Consider the following 9,229-nt stretch of genomic DNA (forward strand, 5'->3'; position numbering starts at 1 on the left):
TTTTTTTGATAGTTTCTACCAAAAGGGGTTTTCGAAGGAGAAATTAGGCAATTGGAGGGATGATAAGGAAGATCCTTCTGGTGTGGTTTCGAAAACCACAGTGTGGAGCTAGATGGGCAATCGTGCATCGGAATGATTTCTTCTTAAGTTGCTCTTAGAGCCAACTCTTTTTTTTTTTTTTTTTTTTAAAAGAATGTTTGTTAGTGCCAGTATACAGTGATTGAGAATAAACATAACGCGCAAAAGATTTACAGACTAGGAATTATTTTCATTTTAGACTAGAGGCTTCATCTCTTAAGCACAGTCTTAAGTTAAAGATTGATTACTGCATTTATTGCTACATGATTAGTAAGTCTAGATAAACTAAATTTATAGTATAGCTTAGGGGGATGATTTTTTTTTTTTTTTGTTTTACAATAAGACACCGTACAATTGTGCAATATTTTGTTGCTTATATGTAAAGGGAGCCGGTCTTAGAGCCAACTGAAATTTACGAAGAGATAGTTTCAAGTATACTGAACATCATAGGGTTTCCTTTTCTTGAACGAAATTCTACAAATTGGTTAATGATTCAATTGCGAAATTCGACGAGTCGTGGAATTGTCAACGATTCATCGAGCATCCTAATTTAAATATCCTACGTACAGCAAATTTTTTTTTTTTAATTAATGATTACATAATTCTATTTTAGAGGTAGAAACTTGAACCAATAACTCTATTTTAGAATTGGAAACTTAGGCCAATAATTACATTTTAGAACTAGAAGTTTTGTAAATAATTTTGAAGTTCTTGCGTGTTAGATTTCGTAAATAACCAATATATTTTAGAATTAGAAGCTTTGTGTATTAATTAAAGTTGGACATTGTGCGTTAGATTTTATAAACAACCAATAATTATATTTTATGCGTTAGAGTCTTCGTAAATAATTAAAGTTAGATCTTGCGTGTTAAAGGGCCCAGGAACGCGCTAAATATTTTATATTTTATATTTTATATTTCATATTTCATATTTCATATTTTATACTTTATATTTTATACTTTATACTTTATATTTTATATTTTATATTTTATACTTTATACTTTATACTTCATATTTTATACTTTATACTTTATACTTTATACTTTATACTTTATACTTTATACTTTATACTTCATATTTTATATTTTATATTTTATATTTTATTTTTTATATTTTATACTTTATATTTTATATTTTATATTTTATATTTCATATTTTATATTTCATACTTTATACTTTATATTTTATACTTTATACTTTATAGTTTATATTTTATATTTTATACTTTATATTTTATATTTTATATTTTATATTTTATATTTTATATTTTATATTTTATATTTTANTATTTTGTACTTTATACTTTATATTTTATTCTTTATATTTTATATTTTATATTTTATATTTTATATTTTATATTTTATATTTTATATTTTATATTTTATACTTTATACTTTATATTTTATATTTTATATTTTATATTTTAATACACATTCACGACTCATAATTTACCGAGCATTCTAATCTAACAGTGACACAACTAACATTCTCAATGGACACGTGACGAACGATTCGATATAATTTATCTATTTTCTCACGATAATTAATTCATGGTAAAAATGCTTTTATTTTAAAAGAAACTTTACCACTTTCAGACTATAAAAGATCTTCTTTCCGCGGAGAAAAGAGAAGTGTAGCTCGTTTCCGACAATTAGGCAATTGCACGACGATAACGAAGATCCTTCCCTTCAATGCCAGCTAGGATCGTGGTTTCGTGTCTCTCCGCGAGCAGAGCTCGCTGGGTAATCGTGTGCATCAGAAGGTTTTCCACTTTCTTCTTCCAAAGGTAGTTTACGAGTGGTTGTTAGGCGATTTCTACGTTGCAGAAACGTGGCTCACGAGTGTACGCGAACGTTGGTAAATCGTTGGGTTACGTTTCGGTTCAGCTTAACTGTCGAGACCGTTTTCATTTTCATTCTTTTTGGCAAATTATCGTTAATGATTTACCTGGGATTTCGAGATACTTGAAACAAATACAGGTGGTTACTGTGTTGGTTACTGAGTTAGAAAGATGACTGTTTAAAAGACATATTAGAGTTATTATCTAAGCAAATGGCTTATGGACGAAATATTAAGGTATGATAAAGCTTGTAAATCTGACTATGAAAAAATTGTCGTGCAAAATTGATTCTATGTTTGTTAATTTCTTCAGCCAGGAAGAAACCTAATCTTAAGAATTAAAAAAATAGCTTCAATCTCCTAAAACTATAAAGAATCAGATAGTCAGGTTTATTTTCATGTTTTTATACTTTATAAAACAATAAAAAATATTTTTCTTAAAATACTTTTTTATACTTTATAAAATATTTTTCTCAAAATACTTTTTTTATACTTTAAAAAATATTTTTCTCAAAATACTTTTCTATACTTTATAAAATATTTTTCTTAAAATACTTTTCTATACTTTATAAAATATTTTTCTCAAAATACTTTTTCATACTTTATAAAATATTTTTCTTAAAATACTTTTTTATACTTTATAAAACAATAAAAAATATTTTTCTTAAAAATACTGTATGCACGTCGTGAAACACGCGTGGAAAGAAAAGCGCGCACGAAAGAAGAAAGAAAGAAAGAAAGAAAGGTGGTTCGAAAGCTGAATGAGAGCGCTCGTATCACGTCGAAGCATCGAAAGGTATTTAATGGGAATTAAAAAGAGATTCGGCATTCGAGATGCAGCTTCGTTTCCATATAAATTGCTCCCCGATCGGGCGACGTGTACAAACAGCTAATGTTATCGAACGTTTCGAAAATAATAATAATAATAATAATAATTAAGAAAAAGAGAAAAAGGAACGAATGAATACCGTGACCCGTTGCCAAAGTGAAAATTAACGATCCGTCCGCGTGTTCCTGTCGCTAAGTGGGAACGCATTTCGAGTGGAATGGGAAAGCCACCATCGACTGTTGTTTATGCGTCCTTTTGCATCGATAACGAAATAAAACGGGAAAGGAATGAAAGGACGGGGTCGTGCTTGAACGTACAAAGGGGAGTAAATTTCTTTGATCTATTGGTCGACCCAGCGCCGACAGATGTATAAATGTTTTTACATTTACGACAGTCTTGGTTCGGTTTGAATCGCGAGGCGGAGGAAACTGATAACGAAGAGTTTAAATTCGAAAATTTAATAGAGACGCGACTTTGAATTCGACAATTTAAAAAGTGACGCGAAACGGCACGCAAAAATGTGCAGAATAAATTGCGCAAAGCGTGGCGCTTCCTCTGACATTCAGTATACCACGTGAAATTGTATTTCCAAACATATAAATATATCTGGATAAAAATCTAAAGCTGTCTAGGGACGAGAGTAATTTTTAAAATTGAGTGTATTAAAAGAATGGTTGATGGATTTTGATTCAACATTGGAAATGTAACGAATTATGGGATTGCAATTGGATTGAAATTTATTCATTAACAGTAGCGGATGCACCTTGATTTTTTTAAAAGAGTGTACTATATTTTATTGTACTGCGTTAAAATGAATACAGTGTTTGCATGTATGTCAAATTGAGGATTGTAATTAGATTAATGTGAATTTATATATAATTGCAACATATGTTATATATTATACAGTTAATATAATGCTAATATAATAGTTCCTAAATATTTTTTATTTTTATTTTTCAACATATTTTTATTATACCGTGTTAAAGTGAATACATATATTTGCAAATATTTGTGACATTGAGGTAATTAAATTAATGTGAATTTATATATAATTGCAACATGTGTTATATATTATACAATTAATATAATATTTGAGCTAATATTTGAGCTTCTAAATAATTTATTTCTATTTTTCAACATATTTTTATTATACTGTTAAATACTTTTAACATGTTACATATTTTTATTATACTGTATTAAAGTGAATACAGTATTTGCAAATATGTCAAATTGAGATAATTAACTTAATGTGAATTTGTATATAATTGCAACGTGTGTTATATATTACACAATTAATATAATGCTGATATTTGAGCGTCTAAATAATTTATTTATTTATTTTTCCACATACGTATTGTGTTTATGCTTGTATCAGAATACATTATAGCGAAACAAGTGAAAGCACTCTGCTACTGTGAGTAAAATACACAAAATTCGCCTGGTCGGTGTTAACGTACTTCACGTTGTTCAAATTCGCCTGGTGCGCTTTGTTTTCCTCTATCTTGACTATTTTCCTTTCATCAGCTGGATGTCTCTCCACACACACAGGAATAAAATTTCAGTTTCAGACACTCGAGACAGTTTTATTATCTTACACTTTCGTAATGATATTTCTCCAGCCATGTTCTGCTGAAATATTTAAACATCTGGATAAACGCGTTCGATCATAAAAATCAGCCGGATGTTCGCTCGGAGTCTGACTTCTTTGAACAAACGAGAACGAAATTTTAATGGGATCTTATCATCTTATTTGCCTCTCTACGTGTTACCAGCGTGGCGTTATCAAATTTGGAGAGCGAAATGTCGCGATCGTGATAAAAATCAGTTCGTCGGGAAAAATCGAATCGAAAAATTCAGTGAAGTAGAAAAGTGTATGAGAGTAGAAAGAATGTTCAATATTTTACGTATTGTTTCTACTACAGAGATAATTATTGCACGTGATACGTGTTCCATACAAGTATTATTAATATTTAATATAAACAACAATATTTAATTAATGTTATATTAATTGATGTTAAACTTCATTAAATCAAGTATTAATGATAATACTTACACTTGTAAGTAATATAAACTAAACAAGCAACGAGATAACATACGTTTGGGATTTATTAATATCAATAAATTTCACTAGACATTAAGTATAATATAATATAATTATAATATAAAAATTACTTGTAATTCCTAATATAAATATCAATAAACTTCACTGGACATTAAGTATAATATAATATAATTATAATATAAAAATTAACTATAATTCTTAATATAAATATCAATAAATTTGACTAGACATTAAGTATAATATAATTATGATATAAATATTAAGTATAATATAATATAATTATAATATAAATATTAAGTATAATATAATACAATTATAATATAAAAATTAAGTATAATTATTAATATAAATATCAATAAATTTCACTAGACATTAAATATAATATAATTATAATGTAAATATTAAGTATAATTATTAATATAAATATCAATAAATTTCACTAGACATTAAATATAATATAATTATAATATAAATATCAAGTATAATGTAATACAATTATAATATAAAAATTCAGTACAATTATTAATATAAATATCAATAAACCTCACTAGACACTAATACAACTGAATATGAAACAGAGACACAGAAGAGAAATAGAAAAATATTTCGACGAAGCAACGAAAGTGTCAAATTCACAAAAGTATCATACGATGAAGTGGCAATTAAAATTGAAATATTAAACGACGTGAACTTTCAACGTTAACTTCTCCTACATTTTTAATTCGTTTCAAAAGAACGGCGGGATTTTAACGTGAAAAATCGCGAGGACATTCAGACACGACCTCAAGTTAAATACCTGGACGTCGAAGTTTTACCCTAAGTCGCCTCAGTTCCCATTAGAATTCCTCTCGGAACGGCGGTGTGTTGCCCGGACGAGTTCTAATAAAAGCAACCGCAATTCGCGAACCGGCGTGACAGCCGGGAGACGAATGGCCATTGGTAGCGGCGCGTAAGGAAACGAGGGCCATTTCTCAGTTGGAAATCCGTCAGGATAATTCAGCAACTCGTGGGAGAAATTAGCCTTAAGAAGTTCCCTTCACGTTTCGACACGCGCTGTTAAACTGCGAATCCGCTGGCAAATTTTCACTTTTGACTTGACGACGAGTCGAATGACACCAGAATTAACTGGGTGAATGTTTTTCAATTAGGTGCGTCCGATGAAAAACTGATCGATTATATTTCTTTGTAAGAAAACGAGTTAAGAGCTTTCAGACGTTGAAAATATACTCGAGAAGATTCGTGTATTTGTTCTTCAACGATGCTCAAGAATATGACGAAAGTGTTTCTTTTTTCTTCTTTCAAAATTATCATTCCTCGCAAGAGAAATTATAAAATTGCAACAAGTTAGAATGTTAGAAAATTTGATTCAAGAATAATCAGCACGAAGAAGTTTCACATTGAATGACTAAAAATTACGATGACAATCGAGGCTCGAATAATTCTAAAAACGAACGACAAACGCGCGAAATTCAATTGTATATTTCAATCATAAATTGCGTATATATAAATACATGTAAAAAACGTAATAAAATTCAGTCTGAAGTACAGAATACGAAAACGCAGAAATCCGCGAGTACTTGCATCTTTCCACAATTACTTCTCCGTTTCTCGACCAATTAGACCAATTAGACCTCATTTCCATACATCTTTCATTCCATGTGTCTCTCGTGTTGCCCTTACATTATAATGCAACGAGTGATTCTCATTTACCTTTGCGTGGTAATTCGATGAATGCGAACGCACATACGTACATATTCCAACGAGATCAGAGTCGATCGAAACGCAGACGAACGCGAGATCAGCTCGTTTCTCAAGTATCATCGAGATTCGACGCGACCGAAGCTCGATAGCCCGAGCGCTTTTATGTATGCATGTATAAAGTTATACATCGAATTACGTCGTTGACAAAGGTCGTCGACGATGGAATGGAAAAGTCGAGTCGTCGATATCGGCCTCTCAAATCGATATGTGCGTCGACGAGACAATATATACAGAAGGAGGGTAACTTAAATGCAACGGGAGGGGAGTTAATAAAATTGCAAGCGAGTCGCGCGTTTGAACGATCACCAGCCACTGTGAATTTTTATTATTATATTAAAATCCAATGTTGCTTGTTTCTAGACGCGCAAGTGCAACATGATGAAATTATACGTCGCGTAAAAGGACTCTGATATGCGATCGATATGAAATATTAATCCATTACTGTTTAAACGCACGAAAATATGTGGAATATAATTATTGATACATCGAGTCAATTATATTGTGTAGAATGAAATTATTGAATTAATTGGAATGAATTAGATTATTTTTATAGAATCAATGATACACAGAATTAATTATAGATATGTGTAGATTGATTATAATAAAATTTAATATACTGTAAATTTTGTAATAAAATTTTATAATAACAAACGAATAACAAATTTTAATATACTGCGATTAATGTGGAATGTTAAATGCGCGAAAAAAGATTATAATTATTTGTATATAATTAATTATATTGCATAGAATGAGATTATTTATACAGAATTAATTAGGTTATATAGAATTAGATTATTTGCATAGAATCAATGATATACGGAATTAATTATAGATATATGTAGATTGATTATAAAATTTGATTATAATAAAGTATAATATACTGTAAATTTTGTAATAAAATTTTATAATAACAAACGAATAACAAATTTTAATATACTGCGATTAATATGGAATATTAAATGCGCGAAAATATATAGAATATAATTATTTGTATAAAATTAATTATATTGCATAGAATGAGATTATTTATACAGAATTAATTAGGTTATATAGAATTAGATTATTCGCATAGAATCAACGATATACAGAATTAACTATGGATATATGTAGATTGATTATAATGAAATATAACATATTTTAAATTTCATAACAATAAATGATAATAAATTTTAGTATACCGTGATCAATATGGAATATTAAACGCGCGAAAACGTTTGTTTCACAAAACAAGTATGCAGATTCTGTATAATAATTTGAACTGTATGTAATCGGCACAGTTACGTACAATAGAATATCATTAGTACTATAATTAGGGGAAAAAATCACGTAAAAATGAAAACTGAGACATCGTCCAAACTTACGTAGCACGACTTAAGTCAAACATTTTAGACAAAGATTGAATGGTTTCACGAACAATATATTTTCTCAAACAAGAAACTTATTACCAGGCAAGGCTTCCGGAACTAGCAGATTTCATTAAAAGTCGTTTATCAGAGAAAAGAAAAAAAGTAAATCTCCTTTCCTCTGACAGCCAGTTCGCAGAATCAATGCGCGGCGCGCGTTAATCGCGCGCTCCGACGTTTTTCGCCGGCCGTGAAATTGAAAATTCGCCGGCTCTTCAGCGAACGAGCGTTGTTGCCGATTACCAGATACCAGGAAACGAATGTCTGACCGAGTGGGAATAATCAAGTTCCCTCTACACTCCCCCCCCCCACCCCCCTCCACCCTGCTTCGCCGCGACTGATAATGGCCGCGTTGCAATCGCGAAATTAAAAGTGCCGGTCGCCAACCCAACCGTGCAACGCTTTTCCATCGCCGACGCTTTCATTTTCGCCAATTCGCGGCGACGATGGCCCAGCTAGGTTTGCCGCGTATGGTTACGCGGCTGCCTAAAGTTTGAATTGGACAAGCCGATACCGTTTATTAAATTTCGTTCTACCACCGCAGACAGAACGCGATCGCGTTGACAACGTTAGAACCTCATTGGTCGTTTAAATGTCCTCGTGCAATCTCTCGGTTGGAAGATTAAACTGAAAATTCACAATTATGAGAGTTCACAATTGTTGCTCCATTAAATCGAAAGTTCACGATTGTTCTGTACGCATTTAGGGAAGATTGGGAGTATTTTTTACTCCACGCAGACAGTTTTTCAATTTTTAATAAATTTGTATATATACGAGAATTTATTATTCGAAGAGAAAGAGTTATCCGAGAAGCTTTTTTTTTTTTTGTATACGAAGCTTTTGATCGTTGGAAATATTTACTGAATCACGTGGGACATTCGTTCGTTTATGTACAACCTTCAGAAGAAAAGAAAAAAAATTAAAGATTTGTTTAGGAGAGGCTAACTGGCGGCCCTCGCCCCCTACTGCTATCCCCTCCACTGCATCTCTTCACTGCAGTGGAGGGGGTAGCGCCAGCGTAGGGACAAGGGCCGCCAGTTAGCCGTCTCTGTTTTAAAATATCGACATTCCATGTCAGTGTAATATTCAGTGATAAATCCAGCGATCTAGGATCGAAAGTTTCGAAAGATAAATTCTTTCAACTTTCGTCTAAACGCAACGACAGTCAGCATTCGATATCAGTGTAATATTGAGTGATAAATCCGGCGATCTAGGATCGAAAGTTTCGAAAGATAAATTCTTTCAACTTTCGTCTAA

Source organism: Frieseomelitta varia, unplaced genomic scaffold (assembly GCF_011392965.1).
Source record: "Frieseomelitta varia isolate USP_RPSP 00005682 unplaced genomic scaffold, Fvar_1.2 scaffold_254, whole genome shotgun sequence".
Taxonomy (NCBI): domain Eukaryota; kingdom Metazoa; phylum Arthropoda; class Insecta; order Hymenoptera; family Apidae; genus Frieseomelitta; species Frieseomelitta varia.